At 34.5% G+C, this 21,995-nt stretch overlaps 1 pseudogene; it reads left to right on the top strand.

Annotated features, from left to right (window-relative positions):
- Positions 1-3,048: 3,048 nt before the first annotated feature.
- On the top strand, positions 3,049-9,840 carry LOC112003045 (hyoscyamine 6-dioxygenase-like; annotated as a pseudogene).
- The last annotated feature ends 12,155 nt before the right edge of the window (positions 9,841-21,995 follow it).

Here is a 21,995-nt window from a genome sequence, read left to right as displayed (position 1 = left end):
CCCCCCCCCCCCCCCCCTCTTTATGCAATCCTTTCTTTCACATAAAATGGACACTTTCCTTTATGATCAAGCACATACCAAATTCATGAAAACATCATTAATATCATTCGTAACTTTTGGAGGCAATGAAGAATTCAAAATATGGCTGACTTCCATCAAGGCGGATTCTAAAATGTGTATTCAATACACAACTTCCATTGACGACCGTTAGGGTCCGTTTGGTTGGAGTGGAAAAGTGGGAGGATGGAAAATTAGTGGGAGGATGGAAAAATGGGATGATAGAAAATATTTAGTTTTCCCTCGTGTGTGTTTGGTTGGAGGGATGGAAAAGTGGGAGGGTGCAAAACTCTTTTGTTTGGTTGAAAAGAAAAGTGGGAGGATAGAAAATGTAATTTATATAAATTGACTATTATACCTTTGCTACATAATGGGTAAGAAATAGATTTATTTGTACTCATTAAATAATATAAAATTTACCAACAATTATATTTTTCAATGAAAAGTGTTACATCCAAAATATTTTTCGCAATACTTTCATAACAAAATTTATGTAGAAAGTTGTTACTAGTTCTAATTTGAACTTACCACTGAAATTATTTTTTTACTTACCAATATTAACTAACAACAATCTATTACTTAAAATTTATTGAGAAAATATAGCGGTAACATTTCTCAATTAGGATTTTTTATTCTTTATATTATTTCTCCTTTCTCAGCCATCATTTCATCCGTACATTTTTTTTTTCTTGTTTTTCTCCTCCACACACATTGTCTTTATCTCTCCCCCCCCCCCCCTTCTTTTTATTTTCTTTTTCTCCCTCATTCAAGAACTTTCCAGCACTAGCAGGTGCAACTCTCATTCTCTCTTTTTTTTCTCCAGTGCTCTCTCTCTGTTTTTTTTTTTTACCTGATTCCAGAACATTCGTCCCTAACGCAGTCCAAATGGGTCATCTTCGTCCCAAAGTAGTTGGAAGCCGTTGCTCATCTTCGTCCCCATCGCAGTCCAGATGGGTTAGATGGCTTCTGTCTTCTGTCTTTTGTCTTTTTTTTTTCTTTTTTTTTTCTTTTATTGTTATGATTTGATTAATTTTCAAATTGTGTTTTTGAGTTTGTATTCTGATAATCTGATCATGCTTGAGTTTAGAGATCTTTGAGAGAAAAATTGTTGTGTTTGTAGCCGTTGTGTTTGTAGCTGTAAGAGGAGAGAGAACGGGGTATTTGTGTAAAAGTGTTGTGAGAGCACTTTTCTCTCCATCCTTTTCCTCCCGATTTGGGAGGATGAAAATTGTGGGCCTGGGAGAGAAAACTTTCTCTCGGGTTTTCCTTTCTCCCCATTTTCCTTCTTTTGCCAAACAGTAGAAAACACTGTTTTCCACCCTATTTTACTCCCTCTATTTTCCATCCTCCCTATTTTCATCCCAACCAAATACAATGTTAGTGTATTGTTATTCCTGTCAACCTTTCCCTTAACATGTTTTCTCTATCTCTATTAGAGTTCCTTCATTCTTGTAGGCATTAACATGAGTTCAAAGCTTTGGTATGTGAGTACATACAACCAAAGCTTACTAGTGAATCTTGGGGGTGATCGTTGGAGCCATATTGCACCAAGGATATATTGCATCCAATAGGGCAAACTCACTTCTTAGAAAAGTAGATTAAGTTCCATGCCTCGGCTCTCAACCATTGATAATTTTTCTCTCTTCCATTTTGCACTTAGTCTGCTTGATTTAATCTCAAATATTATTTTTTTTCCTTTTATTTTTCTTACATTTTAGTCATATGATATTTTTAATTTTTTTTTTATAAAAATTTTAATTATTTTTATAACTTGTTTAAATGTAGATAGTCTTATAAATCTTTGTGAATTGAAGAAAGAGATTCCTTCAAACTGATTTAGAAGAAAACCTTGTCCATTTTAGGCTGCGTTTGTTTGGATGGTAAAGGAAATTAAGAAAACGTTTTACACCCTCGAGGGTGTTTGGGTGCACAAGAGAAATTGGGTCAAACGGAAAATCATTTCCGTTGACTGTAAAATATACCCTCTAACCCTGTAAAACCATTTCTGTTTGTATTTTACCTTCAAATCAATTCCGCCCTAGTAAAACAAAAGAGAGAGAGAAACAGCAAGGAAGAGAGATCGCACACATCCAAGCTACCCAGAGAAACATAACCCAATCCACATTTCGGCAAACCCACACCCACCTTGCCCGATCCACACCAACCCGATCTTCCTCGTCGCACCCCAGCAACGACTCGCTCGTCACACCCAAGCACCGGCTCATCGCATCACAGCACCGGCTTGCTCGTTGCACCCCAACACCGACTCGCTCGTCTCTAGTATCAGACCCACCCACCAATCTCGTCGCCGTCGCCTTCAAACCCACCCACCGATCTTGACGCCGTCGCCTCCTTCGTCCTTGATGTCGTAGTCGTCGCCTCCTTTAGATAACCCAACCTTCGCCGGTATCAGATCCAACATAGTCGCCTCTCTCTCTTCCTTCTTCTCTCCATTTGACCAATTGAGACCGGATTTGATGAATTTTTTGGTTTGGTTTGATATTATATATTTGTTTGGATGCGGAGAAAATGTGAGCATCAAGTAGAAAATGTGTTTTTACTAGTATTTTCAAGAAAACAACCAAACACTAAAAAATATTTTCCAAAATATTTTTTAAAATGTCACCAAACACCTAAAAATATTTTCTTTTCTTGAAAATATTTTCACTTGAAAACATTTTACACTTGAAAAATATTTTAGATTGAACCAAATACAGCCTTAAATTCTTTGATAATCGAACCTGATATAAGTTGTCTTATATTTACACGATATATTTCTTTTAGTTTTGACAGCTACAAGCTATCTACCAAAAGTTGAAAAGTTTATTTTAATAAAATTTTATTATTGAAGTTTGTTATTTAATGACAGAAATCTTTTTCACGTGATTGATTAGGATTTATTTCATTATTTAAGTATGGCGTGTTATCTATGAAATAAAAAATCATATGGTTAAGAAACCAAAGCCGCCCATAGAGTGATAATTTTTCGTAGACTTAAAACAATTCTTCATCATGGAGAATACCAATGGAGCCTATAGTTGAGATAGTGACATTAAGAAGAAAAAAAAAGTGTGTATATTGTTTATGGTTCTTTTAGTCAACAACTTGTAGTGGATGCTTTTTATTGACATATTTGTGGTTGATGTTCTCTTCACAACATAGACATTTCCTTCTTCCTCAGAGATTTGAGTTGTAAGCCATGGAGCACCTTGTTTCAAGCTGGTACAATGATCGATCCTTGCCAGAATCGTATATACTCCCACCCGAAGATAGACCAGGGATACTCTCTCTAGGGAAAAATATTCCAGTGGTTGATCTTGGGGCTCATGATCAACCCGATATACTTCAACAAATTTTGGAAGCTAGCCAAGAGTTTGGAATGTTTCAGGTTTCACCCACACATCTTTTCTTTTATTCTTTTATCAGACAATGATTTATTCCTGAGTGATGCTTGGCAACTTTTTTCATATTTGATACATTTGTGTTATGCTATGATTTGTACCATCTAATAGGTGATCAACCATGGAGTCCCTAGCAAGTTAATAGATGAGGCCATGGGTGTTTTTAAGGAGTTTCATGCATTATCTGCAGAGGACAAGGCAATCGAAACTTCGAAGGACCCCGGTAAGAGCTGCTACATGTATACAAGCAGTCATAATTATGCAACTGAAAAGTTTCACTTCTGGAGGGATGGATTGTTACACCATTGTAATCCTCTAGAGAAATACATCCAATTTTGGCCGAAAAGCCGCCTAAATATCGGTAAATCCACGTAGTCATAGACATGTCAATTTGTTCTTTCATACCTTTTAGTTTTTACCCTTTCCAAGTAGTGGCTTGATATACACATAAGAACAGAAGTGAACTACACGATGATGTTTCATGTAACCTTTTTCAGAGAAGTTGTTGCGATATATACAGCTGAATTAAGGAAGGTGGGCTTTAGGATTTTGGAGTTCATTGCTCAAGGCTTGGGACTCAACCCCGATCATTTTAGCAGTGAACTTGGTGAAAATCAGATACTGTTGGTCAATCACTATCCCCCATGCCCAGACCCAAATTTAACCTTGGGTTTCCCCAAACATAGAGGCCCTGTTGTCATTAATATTCTTCTTCAAAGTGATGTATATGGGCTTGAAGTCTTCAAGGATGAGGAATGGATTGGTGTTGAACCTATTCCTTACGCTTTTGTGGTTACCTTAGGTTCTCTGATGCAGGTACATATATCTTCACAAGCTCTAACTATATACAATATAGTACTTCTTAATTTGTAACCTTTTACTAGTGAAAACAATAGCTCAAAAAAAAAAAAACGTGAAAACTAGATGATAGTCCGTTGATTTGTGGTACTTTACTGATATATATATATATATATATTTTCTAAAAGCTAGAGCATAACATTTAATATTACTACACTCCAGTTAAATCATATTTGTTCATGTCATTATTATTTTTCTTTCAATTTTCTTATAATTTTTTTTAACATTCACCTTTTTATTTAAATATTTAATATTTCAACCTTTCTCTCTCTCTTACCATTTCATCTCTCCAATACCTCTACCTTAATATCACTATTCATCTTTCCCTTTATCTTATTTATTTTGTCTTTTTTATTCACACCCTCTTAATTACTATAAATTTTCACACTCTCTTCCATCTTTGCATAGATTTCCCCCACAAAAAGATTATTCTCTCTCTTCTCTCCTCTCTCCCTCAATTTTTTGGTGGATCTTTTTATTTTTCTTGCATCTCTGTTTTAGGTTGATAAATTTTTGTATTTTTTAGAACTCTAATTTGGGTTGATGAGATTTATTTTTGTGTTTTAAGTTTTTTTTTTTAATTGTTAAATGTTATCCTATTATTGCATTATAAAGAATTAAAGATAGTATATAAAAAATAATATTATTCTATTACATAGCATGATTTTGATAATTTAGTGTTTATTGTTATATCCTTAATTTTTGCTTTTTTTCTTCTTCTCATCTTATTTATTCAACATTGAAATATGATGAGATCCTACATGTAAGGACGCTTTTTGGTTCCCAAGCCGATAGGGTGGATGAACTTAGGCCCATGGAGCCTAATACAATGAATTTGTAGAGAGTGAGTTGAAAAACTGGACTTTAATGAGTTAGATAACAAGTAAAGTGGATCCAGATGACAAGAAAATGAATTTAGACTGGTTTAATCTAAAAAAAATCATCCTCTGCACAATCCGAGAAGATTAGTTGGTATATATTTCTCTCAAGTTTGATTACAAGTTCAGCTCTTGTTTGCTACAATGTTTTTCTCTTAATTTCTCGATTTCCTTCCTTCACGGTCTTCTTTCTATTTTATACTCTCTTCCTTCCTTCATCTCTACCCTCCACGTGTAGAGTAATTAGCTACAGAGCATTCAATGCAGTGACAGTAGTTTTCTCTTTAGATATTTTAGGACTTCCTACTATCTTGCACTTTGTGATGTTTATTCGTATCAATAGAATTTCTTGAAAAGTTACCTTGGATGGTAGACCACCCCTTTAGACCTCGGCTTTGCTCAGCGGAGGAGGCATTCATCCTCGGACCACCCTCATGGACCCTTATGATCAAAACTAACCTCTTCACCTACTAACACAGACTCCCTTGATAATGTTCACCCCTTCTCGGACTACTTCATGTCCTCAAATTGCCGGGGGGCCAATATATACATAGATATATATATATATATATATATTGCTGGGCCTAACACCCCTACACTATAATATTTTACACTTTCTCCGACCTTTCTCATTCTCTTAATCTTTCTCATTCCCTTTACCTTTTCATCTCCCTAAACCCGCAACCTTAATATCACTCTTTCTCTTTCCCTTTATCTTCTTTTATTTTGTTTCTTCTTATTATCATCCTTTTAGCATAAATTTGTCATTCACTCTTCCATTCTATGCACAATTTTTCCTCACCAAAAAAAAAAGTTATTTCTCTCTCAATTTTTTGGTGAATTTTTTAATTTTTCTTGCATATTTGTTTTAGGTTGATAAATTTTTGTGTTCATTATAACTTTATTTTAGGTTGGTGTGATTTAGTTTTCTGTTTTATGTTGATTTTTTTTTTTTTTGTTCACTTTGATTGTTGAATGATATCATATTGCATTATAAAGAATTAAAGATAGTATATAAAAAATTATTATTATATATTACATAGTATACTTTTGATAATTCGGTTTTTATTGTTATATCTTTTATTTTTACTTTTTTTCTTCCCATATTATTTTAATCAACATTTAAATTTAACTACATCCTCCATATCATTACATTATTTATATTTCCTTTCCTTTTTTATATTAAAAAAATAAACATTTAATATTTTACTTAAATTTGATAAATAAAATTGTCCTCATAAAGTTGAGTAATGCTAGGGAAATACTCATTCTCACACCTAATACATTAAAGGAAAAATAGAATACAAAACAAATGTCAATTTAGAAATAGTTAATTAAAAAAATTAATGAGGATATTAAACCAAATATAACATAAAGAAACTAATAATGCATATTTAATGCCATAGAATCATCATCAAATTTTGGAAAACGATAGGTTGCCAATGGAGAGAGATGGTAAAGAGGCTATATGGAGAAGTAAAAAATAAAATAGAGACGTCCACGCAAAGAATATTAAAAGCTTTAGAGTGTAGTAAAATAAACTGTTACATTCACTTAAAACACTAAATCAATAATAAAAAATTAAATACAATCATATTACTAAATTTAAACTTAAAACTAATCAAACTTTAGTCTTGAAAACCATATTTCCAATCATAACTAAAAAAGTAATGTTCTCCAATAATAATAGAAATTGCATAAGAAATAAAGTTAGCAAATTTAAAATCCTTTTTTTGACATTTCATTTAACATATTATATATATATATATCTATCTATCTATATTTCATACATCGTTACTTTTTGAAAATCTAATGAACAATGTTGTCTTTCATTTAACGTCTTTGTTATGCAAATCATCGGTTAGTAAACATATAATGGTAAGAAGCATTATAAATGAGATCATTAAAAAAATAATAATAATCTATGGTTTTACGCACCTAATGAAATGGAATATATATAGTTTACTTAAAGGTATATGTAAAGATTCACATTATAATACATATATATACATATATGTATATATGTGTGTGTGTGTGTAAATGTTTTAAAAAAATAATATTATGTAAGGTTTAAAATATATATATATATATATATATTGAAATCACCCAGGAAAAAACTATCACGCTCAACACATGGGTTTGCAACTAATGATTTGAATTATGAAGGCATTACATAAACAAATGTTATGAATATCATTTTGAACCTTATTCCAGTTTGTCCATTGTAACAAAAAATTTTGATACTCTATTTCTACCTGTAGTTTCAAATTTATTGCTATATATATATATATATATTGTTTTTATATAAAACAATGAATTTCATATATTTTTTTAAAGAAAAATATCAAGTGAGCATAAAAAAAATAAAAAAAATAAAAAAAAACTAACATGTGGGGGTATTTGTAAAGAAGGAACCTTCTTGAAAGTTCCTAGCAACTCACTTTACCCATTTCCCAATCCACCCACGTAAAAGCACTTCACAAGTTCACATAGTCAATTTATTTCTTTTGTCCTCTCGTGGTCACCTACTCTTCGGGCTTCATTATTCTTGATTTTTTTTTTCTTCTTTCCCTCACATCGCATTGTTTGGTTTAGTTCTTTCTTTCATTGTGTCTATGCTCACTTCATCTTATTAAGTTCTTTTCTTTATTTAGTTATCTGTTCATAACCTCATATATATATATAGATATATATATATATATATATATATATCACTAGATTCAGCACAAAATGCATACTGGCCAGGTTTTTAATTTCAGCTGGTATTGACCAAAATTAATTGAAATAATCCAGAATGGGCTGAAATTTGGTCTGAGGTGGAATTGAGTAGTTACCATTCTAGTTTGCATACCAATATGAGATTTTCCGTCCATTTCATCCAGTAGAAATAGAATTCATAACATTGATGTAAACAATTGTTGGGTCTTAAATTGGTTGTGTATCAATTAAGTCAATCTAAGTTATTTACACAATTACAAAAAGCTCTAACATCAGATATCATATAAGTTGTGACAAATAGCATTATATACAATACAAATTTAAGACATGCTTTACTTTTTTTTTTTTTTTTAATATTCAATGTGCCCACTACTTAATATGGTTCAGTAACTTGAGGGGTGGGAGGGATGGGAATCTTATCTCATAAAATAAAATAAAACAAAAAAAGAAACTCAAATATTTTTTAGGGTCAGTCATAGAAAACCAACCCAAACTTGTGTATTAATTTTAATTAAGTCAATATAAGTTATTTAGATGATTACAAAAAGCTCAAATTATAACTAATTTTTTCGTATATCATATAAGTTGTGACAAATAGTATTCCATTACAATACAAATTTAATACTTTCTTTACCTTTTCTAGTTTTTGTTTTTGTTTGGTTTTTTGTATTGTTTTTTAAATCCTCAATATGCCTAATACGTAATATGGTTCAGTAACTAGGGGAAAAAGAATCTTATCTCATAAAATAAAATAAAACAAAAAACGAAAAAAAGAAACTCAAACATTTTTTAGGGTTAGTCATGGAAAACCACCCTAAACTTCGTGTGCCAAAACTTTGCAGCCAAACTATGTATACTTACAATCATAACCCCAACTGTCACAATTTTTTAAATTACCACTACGTACTCTTGGTGTGGTGGTCACTCTACAAATATAAATACTTATAGTGTGTGGGGGAAAGAGCCGGGATTTAAATCTCTAGTAGGGAGCTTTACACACATATACACTTAGATTATGCTAGAATAGAAATTCTATCTTGTATATATAAAAATTAAAAAAAATTAAATTAAATTGCATTGCTCAACATGATTAACTGTTCAAATTAATGATCACACATTGTCCATAAAATTTACCACATTAACTGACTACTAAAGCAAAACAATGTGACTTGTAGCGTTATCATTAATTTTAACAATCAACTAAGGGGGGTAAAGTTCTCAAAGTATATTACAATTAAGGTGGTGATTGCAAATTCACGTAGTTTATGATGAAAAGTGTAAGTGCCATATTTTAGGGTGGTTTTAACTTTTATGTAAGTAACCATCCTTTTCTCAAAAAAAAAAAAAAAAAAAAAAAATTATTTTTTTAGTTGTTTCTTAATAATAGTTCTTAGAATTGTGTTGCATTGAATTGTAGATTATTAGCAATGGGAAGTTGAAAGGTGCTGAACATCGAGTGGTGACAAATTCAAATTTAGCTCGGACAACTGCTGCCTTCTCTTTTAATCCCTTTTATGAAACACTTATAGAACCAGCAAAAGCTTTGGTTGATGCAAGCAATCCTGCACTCTGTAAGTCCTGCTCATACAAAGACTTAATTATCAAATGCAGAGCCGCTGCCTCCTACGGTACAGCATTTGAGGAGTTTTTAAGTGGTACTCCTGATTAGTGGTTTGAGAAAAAATAAAAAAATAAAAAATAAAAAAGCTATTTTACTTTATCAATGTATAACCATTGATATCAAGGAAGTAAACATTAGTTAGTGAAATTGGTTTTACATTGCACTAATATTATGATTATTGTCATTATCTTTTTTATGGATAAAATTTTTGTGTCGTGAACACCAACTGAATATAAGATTTTGAACACATTGTAATATATTATGGATTGGCGACATAATAAAATCAGGTGATGGCCATATAAATTAATTTCCCTTTTCCTGTCTAGTCATTTATGCTATGTTTGGTGAGGGTGAAAAATGAGAGGATGTGAAATGGGAGAAGGAAAAAGGAAAGAAAAATGTCATTTTCCATTATTTGGTTGGAGCGAAAAGGTAGACGAAAGAAAATGGGTGGATGAAGTTTTTTACCCAAGCCACCATTTTGTCCCCCTTCCAAATTGGTAAGAAAAGAGAAGAGAAAATGGCAATGAGAAGAAATGTACAATATTACGTCCACTTTACGTTCCTTTACTTTGTGTCGGTCTGATGACTTGAAAGGAAACGAAGGTATGAAAAAGAAGTTTTGAGTTGTTAATATAATAATTTGGCTAATAGTACAATGGGGGTGTAGGGAAAGTCGGTGTTGTTTCAAAGGAGAGTGAAGAAGAAAGTAAAGAGAGTTTTGCTACTACTCCTAGTAGTGGAGGAGGAGAGAGGAGGCCTGTCAACATGCCTTTGGTGAAAGTGGTTGGTTTGGAGCTTTATCTTTTGCTGGAATATTCTTCTCGCTGCGGCGATAACTAGTTTATTCCCTTGCAGTCTCTCCTTCATTAGTTTGAATTTTTGTATAATGGGTGATAAATAAGATAGGATGAAATGAATTTTACTTCTCTGTTTTTTCATAGGCTCTCTTTTACTCCCCTCATTCATTGTTTTGATACATTCTTTTTACATAATGGCAGCATCACACAAGTTTTTTGACCCCTAAACTCTGCTACATCAATCTCATATTTAGAATCTTAGTTACAAGTCCCATTCAAGGCATTTTTCTTTCGAATCTCTTCTCTATGTAGATTTTCTTGTCTGGAGGCTCTTTGGATAATTCATGCAAGTTAAAGGAAGTTCCTCCTTCGAACTTCGTTCTCAATTTGAAGTCTAGGCAATCTACTGCTATTTAACATATTATGCCTCTGGAAATGTAGTTCGACATCTCATTTTAGCCTTTTAAAACCTCATGATGAACTCTTCGGCAGTCTCATCTGCCCATTGTTTTAATATACCAAATCTTCTATTGACACACCTAAATCCTTGGGGGCGAAGTGGGTTTGGAATTTCTCTTCCTTTTTAACCCAACTGCTAATTGATTTTTGAGTGGGGGGGAAGGGGGGTACTGTAAAGGAATCGGGAAACATTTGAAGCACAGTAGTCATTATTTGACAATTCATCACACTGAATTGTGAACCTGGAAATATGTTCCATAGCAGTTTTACCTTCATCGCCTTAAAATGTGATAAATTTGGAATCTTGTAACTTCTAGGAAATTCCGCTTCCCGATCTATCCACTCAGGGCAAGTTTTCCAATACAAAGGTCTTGCATGCCTTCATAAACTAGAACCATATGTTTGTTTGAATGAGTCCATTAACTGATCATACCTTACTTGACCTGGAAAGGGTATAGCATTCGGTGGTGGTCTTTGAATGGTGGTCTATAGGGTTCTTGGTAATCATTCCTATCTCCCTCTTGATGATCAAAACTCGCCCTTGCATTTTGGGCATTCTAATGAAACCCAAATCCATGTCACTATTTTCATAACCATTATTATGTAAGTTTGGTGGCCTAGGTATCTCATTTCAAGGTACCTCAATTTGAGGTTGTTCAATTCAAATTGGTCCATTCCAGGTTGCTCTATTTGAGGCTGCTCAACTCTAGGTTGTTCAACCCTGTGTTGTTTAGTCTGAATTTGCTCAACTCTAGGCTTGGTTAACTTCAGAATAGCCTAATGGCCTTTGCTACCCGCAAGTTTTGACCAATCTCGCCTTCATGCATTCTGGAGTTTGTTTGTGTTCATTTGAAGTACCTCTTCAAAGGTTGGCACTAAGGCATTGGGTAAAATTTCTACCAATTATTTCCATTTGGTTTGGCAAAGCCTAGACAAGCCTTTCAATTATTTTGGCAAGGGTGGAAAACTTTGGTTGAGCTTTCGCTGGAAAACATTATCAAGCCATTAAGTCAAATGTTCAACCATACTGTTTTGGTTTTTTGAATTCATCCTGAGTTTGACACTTAGAACTTGTTGCTTCTATATTGTTCATTTTTCGAGTTGTTAATGGCATGTACTCCCACTACGGTTGTCAATTTGTTTGAGCAGAAAAACTTTTTTTTAAAAAATATATATTTTTTAATTTCTATTATTATTTATTATTTTTAAAATTTTTAAGTCTGTTCTTGTTTATATTTAGTTGCCGGTGATTCAAAGTGAAATTTGACTTTGTGGATTAGAGAAGGGATCCAAAGTACATGTCTCAATTAAGAGGACTTATAGTAGAAAATGCAAATAAAAATGAAAAATGCAAACAAGTAATTAAAATTTAAAGTCTCTAAGTTATATGATTCAATTCTAAGTTTCTTTCCAATTCCATTGGATTTCAATGCGAAACAAACTAATTCGAAAGTTCAGAGGAAAAAGCTCAGAGCCGAAGTTATTACACCTAACAGTGAAGCAAACATGCTTAAGATAAAACGAGATTAATAACTAAATACTTGGATCAAACATAAGTGAATATGTTTAAGCTAAATCACAAAGTTACAAGCATATATTTTTTATGTTAGAAATATTGGGCCAGTTAAAACCCAAATAAAGTGTGTCCAATAGTGGATCCAATCTAATCTATAATCAAAACTTTTGTTCTTACCGATGAGTTGTATCTTTTAAATCCATACCTTTTGGTTGTCTATGTCTATATAAAGAGGACATGGGCTCATTTGTATGCACGTTACAATTTTTTGGGACTAGTTGACAAGTAATCTCTCTCTCTCATCAATTTTATTTAAGTATTTAGGCTGTAGATGTTTTGTTCTCATAACAAACACCGCCGTACGAGTAATTTAAAACACTAATAATTTTAGGTAAAAATGCAAAACTGACCCTCTAACTTTTTTCAGATTTCATTTCAGTCATCTAACTTTACTTTCGTTTATTTCAGTTCTCTAAATTTCATATTTTTTCAATTAAAACCTTTCCGCTAACTTTTGTTAAAATTTTTTGAAAAAAAAAAATTCTGGAAAATATTTGTTAATCATTAATTGAATTTTTTTAATTTAAAAAATTTGAAGAAAAATTTATAAAATTGAAAAATTAACCACAATATATAACAAAAGTTGATGGAAAAGTCATAATTGAATAAACTTGAATGTTAGAGGACTGAAATGAACAAAAGCAAAGTTAGAGAATTGAAATAAAATCTAAAAAAACTTAAAGGGTCAGTTTTGCATTTTACCATAAAGTCTATTTACTGGAAAGATTATTAAAAAAAAGTTACAATAGGACTTGTTAACTAATTGACACTTCACTAAGCCCAATGAAGTTACAATTAAAAATTTACAAGATTATTATAGATTCTTTTTTCTTTTCTTTTTTTTTTTCTTTTTTTAACACTTCACTAAGTCCAATGAACACAAAATTATCTCCTTGATAACTATATTACATTGATTTCAATAAGTTCTTTAGATTGTTTGTGATCTTCTATTGGGATCGAGCCTCTTATTTATACTAGGAAGTCTCAAAGGTGATTGGCATTCCATGGGTGGCTTTATCATAGGGCTTTAAGACATTTTCTAAACTGATAAAGCAACCCATGGAATGACAATCACCTTTGAGACTTCCTAGTATAAATAAGAGACACGATTTTAATAGAAGATCTCTATACTGATATACAGATGTTCTTAACTTCAAGTAATTGCTTTAAATTTTACTGTGTTGAGGTCTAAAATGTTATGAAGTTGTACCTAGGCCCAAAATGGCGTAGAAAATTGAACTCCAAAAGAAAATATGTAAGGTTGAATTTTATCAACCATCTTGTTGACTTTATTCCGTGCCAATTTACTTGTAATTTAGCACTTAGTAACCCTGTATTTAGGTGCGATTCATATAAGGGTAGTGTGTGAGAGAGTGTGAAGAATTGCTCAACAATGTGCAAAGAAGCAAGGACTCGCGGCTAGGACTCACGGCTAACTCGCGACTTACAAGTCGCCAACCGTAGCATATGTGAGAAGCATGTGGGGAGGTGAAGGGTCACGTCATCTGTCACACTACAGGACAAAAGTCCCAGACTGGCCAGAAGTTAACTTGTGACTTGAACTCGCAACTTAGACTAGTCGTGAGGCTAAGCCGCCAACTTGCCCTGTTAGGAAAAAACTATTTCTTCGTATTCCAAACACACACCACTATATATAGACCCTTATACCTATGAAATGTAGAGAGATTCTAGAGAGAATTTTGAGAGAGAAACCCTAGAGGAAAATAAGATTGCCTCATCCCCAATCTTCACTAAGAGACTCTTCAAATTCCTCTACTCTCTTCCTCTTCATTGATATATCCTTGAGAGATTCTTGACCAAATCCTTTTCTCACTACACCCACATCTGTGAGAAGGTCTTTTGGTGCTAAGGGAAGCAGTTTGGAAGAAACTAATGGTTATTGGTTGATGCTATGGGTTATAGTGGAATCCAGTAAGCTAGAGAAGAAAAAGGTTTGGTGCAACCTTGTTGGAGCAAGAAGTTTTGAGGGTTTAGGTACCTGGGTAGATTAGGCTTGGAGGGTCTATTACTGTTCATGTATCCCAACTATCTTTTCTAGTGAATTATTGACCGTTTGGAGGGCGGCGGAGAGGTTTTATGCCGAGGGATTCGGTTTCCTCTTCGATAACACATCATGTGTTGTCTTTGTGTTTGCATCTCTCTTCCCTTATCTTTACCTTTTATTTTCTGCTGTGAATGTGATTATAATTGGCTTAGATTTTTTATCAATTTTGTATTTAGCTTATGTTCATGTTCCACACATTAATTGTTTGATAATAAGCTTGAATTGGTAATTTGTAATTAGAGATCTAAACGTTCATAGTGTTTTCAATGCTTTTTGAACTTTTAATTGGTATCAGAGCAGGTACACTTATTGTGATTTAAATACCTAAGTGTGATCATTGACCCCTTGGTTTATTTGCCATGGATTGTTCTTTGTATGCCTCTTTGTATGCCTCTTTGTATGATTTGATTGATGATAAATGTAGCAAATCACGTGTTTGTGAAAATGCATCTATGAGTGTGAATCCTCATGATTGTGATGCCATGTTACATGAACCTTTAGATGTTGTTGATATTCCTAACATCAAACTCTTGAAGAAAAATGCTAAGAAGTTTTAAAAGAATTTGGGCAAGTTGTTTTGTGAAAATGATGATTTGATTGCTAAGTTCAAAGAATCCAACAAATTGGTTGAAAAATATAAGAAACTTGTTGAAATTTCTCTTCAAAAGCTGAAAGAGTTTGAATGTTTGAATATGTACTTAGATGCTAAACTTGTTTTGCCTAACAAACTTGTTGATGAGCTAAAATGTGAAAATGAATCTCTCAAGATGCATGCCGAGTGTTTGATTGCTGAACCTGTTGTTAAAAATGATGAAAATTTTTGTTGAAATAATGTTATGGTACCCGATTTTGTGCCTATTATGTGTTCTATCTTAAAGGACAAATCGGTGTACATTCCTCCACATAAAAGAAATCAAAAGGCAGAGAAAAAGGCTGTTAGGTCAAAGTCTTCATTTAGGTATTAACCTAAGACTTCGAATGGATCTAAGTTTGTTCCAACTTGGCACCATTGTAATGTGATTGGTCATATAAGACCTCAATGTCATAAGTTGAAGAGAGAATAAAACTATGTTGCTAGATCCCTTCCCAAAAAGCCTAGTAGATCTAAACTTATTGTTTGTCACCATTGTGGTGCCTTTGGTCATCTAAGACCTCAATGCTCTAAGTTTCATGCTTTTAAAAGTATCAAAAGAAAAAAGAAACTTGAGCCTCTTGGAAGTTGTGCTAAAAAGGGTAAACCGAATTTGAGTGATAATAGCATGTCATTAAAGAAAGTGTTTAATGCTCTTAATTCCTTGACTATGTGCATCTCTGGTTCTTATTCCTCCAACCATCGTCTCACTTCTCTTAAGACACTTATTCCAAACAATCGTTCTGTTTGGATGAGGAAGGGTTCCTATGGTTGAACTTTTGCTCTTTTGGTCCTTGATCTAATTTTTTCGATCTTTGTAGGACCCTTCATGCATTGATTGTCATATCTTCATGCATTTGTGCATTTTGCATTTATTTGTATGCATTGCTTTTGTTTTGATCTTACTTTTATACTTTAATTTTGTGTGAGTAAAAATCCAAAATCACATAAAAAGTGAAAAATTCAAAAAGTTTGATCGTATATGTTTAAGCACATATCACATGTGAGTTTTGTCTTGTACCTTCGTACAAATGGCTTTATGCATTTACGAGCTTAGCTTTATGCACTTATATCTTTATGGGAAAAATATTAACATCTTTATGTGATTGTTGTAAATCGATCTTCAAGCTTGTCATGAATGATTAGTCAATAGTCTTGTTAGTTTTGAGACATGGATAGACTTGTGCCTATATATCTTCTCACTCTTTATTTTGTTGTTTTTGCTTAAAGAGCTCACCAAATGTAAATCTCTAAATGAAAAGAGATATTGAGCTACAAAAACCTGTCGCACATGCTAGTATTTGACTAGGAAAAAGGGAAAGCGACCAAAATAAAATGTATGATACCCCAAAAAGCCAAAGGCTTGTTCGTCAAATTGAAATATTAAAAATTTCAGGCATCGATCTCTAAAATGAGATGTATTGATTCAAAAAGATCAAATGATATGAATTGTAAAGAAACCAAATGAAAAGCTTCAAAGATATGTAATCATTTTCTTGTGAGAGGTCATATATGTTCATTTTTATAACTGAGATAGACTACTTGACTTAGTACTAATTGTGTATGACTTGATTGAATTGATCATTGAAACTTCACTCTAGACTATGGACTATTCCACACTTGATACACACACACAACACACATGCCTAATGTTTAATGAATGCCTTATTCATTTGTTCGATTGTACTTGTTTAAATGTGATGTGTGTGTGCTTAACCATATATGGATCAATCCAAAAAAAATTTTGATCATTTTATCTAGTTTTGGAAGTGATTTTTATCACTTTTTGTGTTCATGTTTAGTGCTTACATTGTTTTTTCAGTGTTTAAACATGTTTTGTGTTGAAAAACAGGTGTCAAAGTTTTTCGTGACTCATTCGCGACTCGCTCGCGACTCACTCGCGACTAGCCAGTCACCCACCCTAGTCGCGAGTTTCATCCAGAAGCTTTAGCGACTTACTCGCGACTCACAAAATTTTCGCTACTGAACTTTGCAACTCGCCCAGTCGCGAAACGCCCAAAAACAGCTTTTTAAAGGGCTTTTCATGGGAAACCTGTTTTAAACCTCTCCCACCCTCTCTTAAACCCCTCTTTCACTATTTTTACATCTAAACCCAATAAATTTGAATGGTTTTTCATTCCATTAACATTTCTAAGGTAATTATATACTCTTTTCATTGATTTTGATCCTTAGATTATGTTTTGGAGAGTTTTGTGCTCTTGATTGAGATTTTTATTATAGGGGTTAGGAAAACTTAATTTTTGTCAAATTTTTGAATGAGATTGGTTTCTTTTGATGATTTTCTTTAGAGAGTGGCCCCTTGTGGCAAAAAGATCATGTTTTAAGGGTGGATTTCATGGTGTTCATGCATTGTTTCACATTGTTGTTCATAGTGCACATGCTAGGTGTTTGATAAAATGTCTCTTAGGCATTTTCTCACTTGTTTGGACTCCAATGAGTACCAAACCTTGGGGTTTCTCATGTTTCCTCATTAGGAATATGTTTGGTTCATTGGTTATGTATTTAACACACCTTGCCCCACATGTGCATTTTTCATGCATTGATCATACATTGCACATAGCCACCTCTTGTACACACCTTGCTGCCCTTGTCATGCATTGGTTCATACATTGTTTCTTCATCCTAGCATGTCATGTCTTAGGATTGAGCTTCATTTTCTCATTCATCTCGCACCCCTCATGCATCATTGCACCCCTTATGCACCATTATCATTGTTCCTACCTCTATCTCTTGCCCTTATTTCTCCTTGACCCTTTGTCTATTCCTGACAAAAAAGGGGAGAGTATACTCTAAAGAGTATACCATAGAGATTTTGTCATTTCTATATGACCCTTCTGCATATTCTTGGGGGGAGAAATTCTATTTCTCATGCACACTTGTAGGGGGAGAGATATTCCATAGGGGAGATGCATATACCAAGGGGAAGAAGATATTGTATTAATAAGAAAACTTTGTCTAGGTGTTTGGTGTTTGGTCAAATTGCTCACATGTTTCACATCATGTTTTTGATTGCAATTTTACTTATTACATTATATTTGTCCGTTTATTACTTGCTTTATCTTAAGGGTCTAATGTGTTTTGTGCAAGTGTTTCAGGTTACAGGAATCTATGTTCCAAGTTCATCACAGCTCCTATGATTCATGATAGGGGAAGTGATATGATAAGGGAAGTACTTTTTACTGTTTGTACCTGGTAACTTTGTAGGTTTTTATGGTTCGTAGTTTTTGTTTGTACCCAGGTTGCTTTTGTAAGCTTTTAGGGTTTGTTTCTATGTATATTTGTAGGCTTTTATGGTTTGTACCATGCGTATGCAACCTTTATGCTTTGTTGCTTTGTAGTTCTAGATAAATGTTATGCATTTTCTTTAAGTACTCTCACTCTTATGCCCTTGTAAGATTTTATTCCTAGATGCATATACTTTATATACTATGCATTGGTTGAGTGTTGGTCATTCAAGTGATTTACTTTGTGTTTATCAACTTGAATGTTCGGATGTTCATTCCAAGTGTGAATGAGCATTGTGATCACTTGTTTGTAGTGATTGCCTGTTTAGGTCATGCCATGGTCTATTGCTATATTCTATTTTGCTTGATCGCATTATGCTTGCTCCATATGCATTACAAGTTTTCTGCATACAATGAACTTATTGTATTGTTATGTTTCAGGAGATACTTATTCTAGAGCTACACAGATTTTAGAGTTAGGTGTGAGTGAGTTTTTCAACTGTTCCTAACTCACACGTTAAGTCTAGAGTTTGTTATAGGATTTTGTCACGGAATAGCCAAAGTGGGAGATTGTAAGGTTAAATTTTATCAACTATCTTGTTGGCTTTATTTCATGCCAATTTGCTTGTAATTTAGCATTTAGTAACCCTGTATTTAGGTGGGATTCATGTAAGGGTAGTGTGTGAGAGAGTGTGAAGAATTGCTCAACAATGTGCAAAGAAGCAAGGATTCGCGGCTAGGACTCGCGACTAACTCGCGACTTATAAGAAGCCAATTGCAGCATATATGAGAAGCATGTGGGGAGGTGAAGGGTTACGCCATCTGTCACACTATAGGACAAAAGTCCCAAACTGGCCAGGAGTTAACTCGTGACTTGAACTCGCAACTTAGACTAGTCGCGAGGCCAAGCCGCCAACTTGCCCTGTTTGGAAAAAACTATCACTTCGTATTCCAAACACACACCACTATATATAGACTCTTATACCCACAAAATGTAGAGAGCTTCTAGAGAGAATTTTGAGAGAGAAACCCTAGAGGAAAACAAAATTGCCTCATCCCCAATCTTCAGTAAGAGACTCTTCAAATTCCTCTACTCTCTTCCTCTCCATTGATACATTCTTGAGAGGTTCTTGACCAAATCCTTTTCTCACTACGCCCACGTCTGTGAGAAGGTCTTTTGGTGCTAAGGGAAGCAGTTTGGAAGAAACCAATGGTTATTGGTTGATGCTATGGGTTATAACAGAATCCAGTAAGCTAGAGAAGAAAAAGGTTTGGCATAACCTTGTTGGAGCAAGAAGCTTGGAGGGCTTAGGTACCTGGGTAGATTAGGCTTGGAGGGTCTATTACTGTTCATGTATCCCAACAATATTTTCTAGTGAATTATTGACCGCTTGGAGGGCGGCGAAGAGGTTTTGCGCCGAGGGATTCGGTTTCCTCTTCGATAACGCATCGCGTGTTGTCCTTGTGTTTGCATCTCTCTTCCCTTATCTTTGCATTTTATTTTTTGCTATGGATGTGATTATAATTGGCTTAAATTGTTTATCAATTTTGTGTTTAGCTTACGTTCTTGTTCCGGACAATAATTGTTTGATAATAAGATTGAATTGGTAATTTGTAATTGGGGGTCTAAACGTGAATAGTGTTTTCAACGCTTTTTAAACTTCCAAAATACTTGAGCCCTCACTAGAGAAAGAGGATGGTAGGCCCAAATCTATTAAGGTCTTAAGGAGGAACCCAAACCCACGAATGGGTAAACACTAAAACTCGTGAAACAAAGGGAAGAAGAAAAGCCCAGCCCACCAACGTCAGAAAATCACTGGGGATCCCAGTGGTGAAAACTGGGCCGGAATACCTGGGGATTGCCAGGAGCTCAGAATCCACAGGACGTGCAGTAAAACTAAAGTTGGATTAAGACTATTCAAAAAGGGGTGCTAGGAAACACAAGGAACGGGAATAGATATGTCCCTATTAGCCGCCCAATGATGTAGAAAGGAATTAGAAGGCTTGGGAACTAACAACTTATAAACTAGGGGCTAGTACCCCGGGGAACCTAGAAAGAAGAACCATGAAGGGAAGTGGCTAGGAAACTTTCAACCGGGTAGGAAGGAATCAGCTCGGTTGGAAAAAATGACAAAGGGAAATGCATCCAAAAGCTGAGTCTGAAAAGGTGGGGACTAGAAACCTTGAAAGGAGAAAACCCAAGGTCAGCTCTTCAAGACATACCAAAACAGAAAGGCAACAAGAGACTTTTGAGGAAGAAACACCAAAAGAAGAAAATTATGAGAAATAAGGAAGAGACCAGCCACCAATGTTGTTGGCATAACATTGGTTTTGGTACCGAGGGGAGCAAATGGAGGGGGGAATTAGTGGTACAATAAAAAACCTAGGATGACACTATAAAAGGGAGAAGCAACGAACAGTGAAAGGCATTCAGCAACAGTGAATTAGAGTAGAATCATTGAGAAAACTATATTAGAATTCAAAGAAAGTAAGAAAAGAGAGGGAAATACCGCCCGGTATCCTCAAACAGCATTAGAGAACACACTTGGATTCAAAGGTATTCAAACTTCGCAAGTCATAAAGGCCTGAAGAGCTATCTAAGGCTGTGATTTTTGAACTTATTTGGATCTTGTGATATGTCCTAGTGTGTATAATGTATTACACAATTGAGAAATTAATGAAATATTTCATAGTATCTTAAGGACCCTTAACTTTACTTTGTGTCCTTCTCTATCGCATTGACCCTTTATTGTTTCTTGCTGTTCAATGCATATATTTCTTGTTTGCTAGTATGTATGTGTTATAGGATTCTTACTCTATGCACCACCTGGTTCGTAATAAGTCCATTTAGCTACAGTGAACCAAGCACAGTCCCTTAAAACAACAAATAAGAGGGTCTAGAGTCCTTGTCTCTACTTAGGCCTGGGTGCCGTCCAAAAAAGGACCCTTACATTTTGGTGACTCCATTGGGGATTAGGTAAAGGAGAGGGAAGAAGTAGTCCCTTCGCAGAGCATGGCTGTAAGACCAAGGAACAGTAAAGGTACCAATGTGTCACCTGCGGCCTCTGAGCCTGTAGGAGAAAATGAAGTGGCCTCCAGATAAAGGAATGAGGTGCCTCTGGGTAGGAGGTCATCTCAAGATAAAGGCAAACAGGGCAGGAGTTAGACCCTGTGACTCGAATGGCAGAAATGCTGAAAGATTTGCAACAAGAGATCTGCCTCCTCAAAGAGGGTAGGACCCAAGAAATCAGGGATAATGTCCCCCATGTGGTTAATTAGGACAGAGCCCGACTAGAAGGAGGGTCAGCAGTAGGAGGGGAGCCAACCCCCAATATCTCACGCTAGCAAATGTCGATACCCTTTTGGAACAAGAAAGGGAAAAGCTCTCAGGGGTCTTAAAACAATTTTCCCGGAATCCCCCATTTCCACCAGAACTCCTTGGCAAGCTTTATCCTAAGGGATATGAACCCCCGAAGTTCCATTCTTTTGATGGAAGAAATGGAAGTGCTGTGGAACACGCGAGTAGGTTCATTCACACCATGAGCCCTTACGTAGGGGACAGGAAGCTATGTCTAAGAAAGTTTGCTAAGTTCCTAGTGGACAAAGCATATAGATGGTACACCACTCTGAGGCTTGGGTTCATCAAGACTTGGAATGAAATAATGGAGAGGTTTTGCGCAAAGTAC

The sequence above is a fragment of the Quercus suber genome, unplaced genomic scaffold (assembly GCF_002906115.3).
Source record: "Quercus suber isolate HL8 unplaced genomic scaffold, Cork oak 2.0 scaffold_609, whole genome shotgun sequence".
Lineage (NCBI taxonomy): Eukaryota > Viridiplantae > Streptophyta > Magnoliopsida > Fagales > Fagaceae > Quercus > Quercus suber.
Note: the sequence above shows the minus strand (reverse complement) of the source record. Positions and strands in the feature narration are given on the sequence as shown.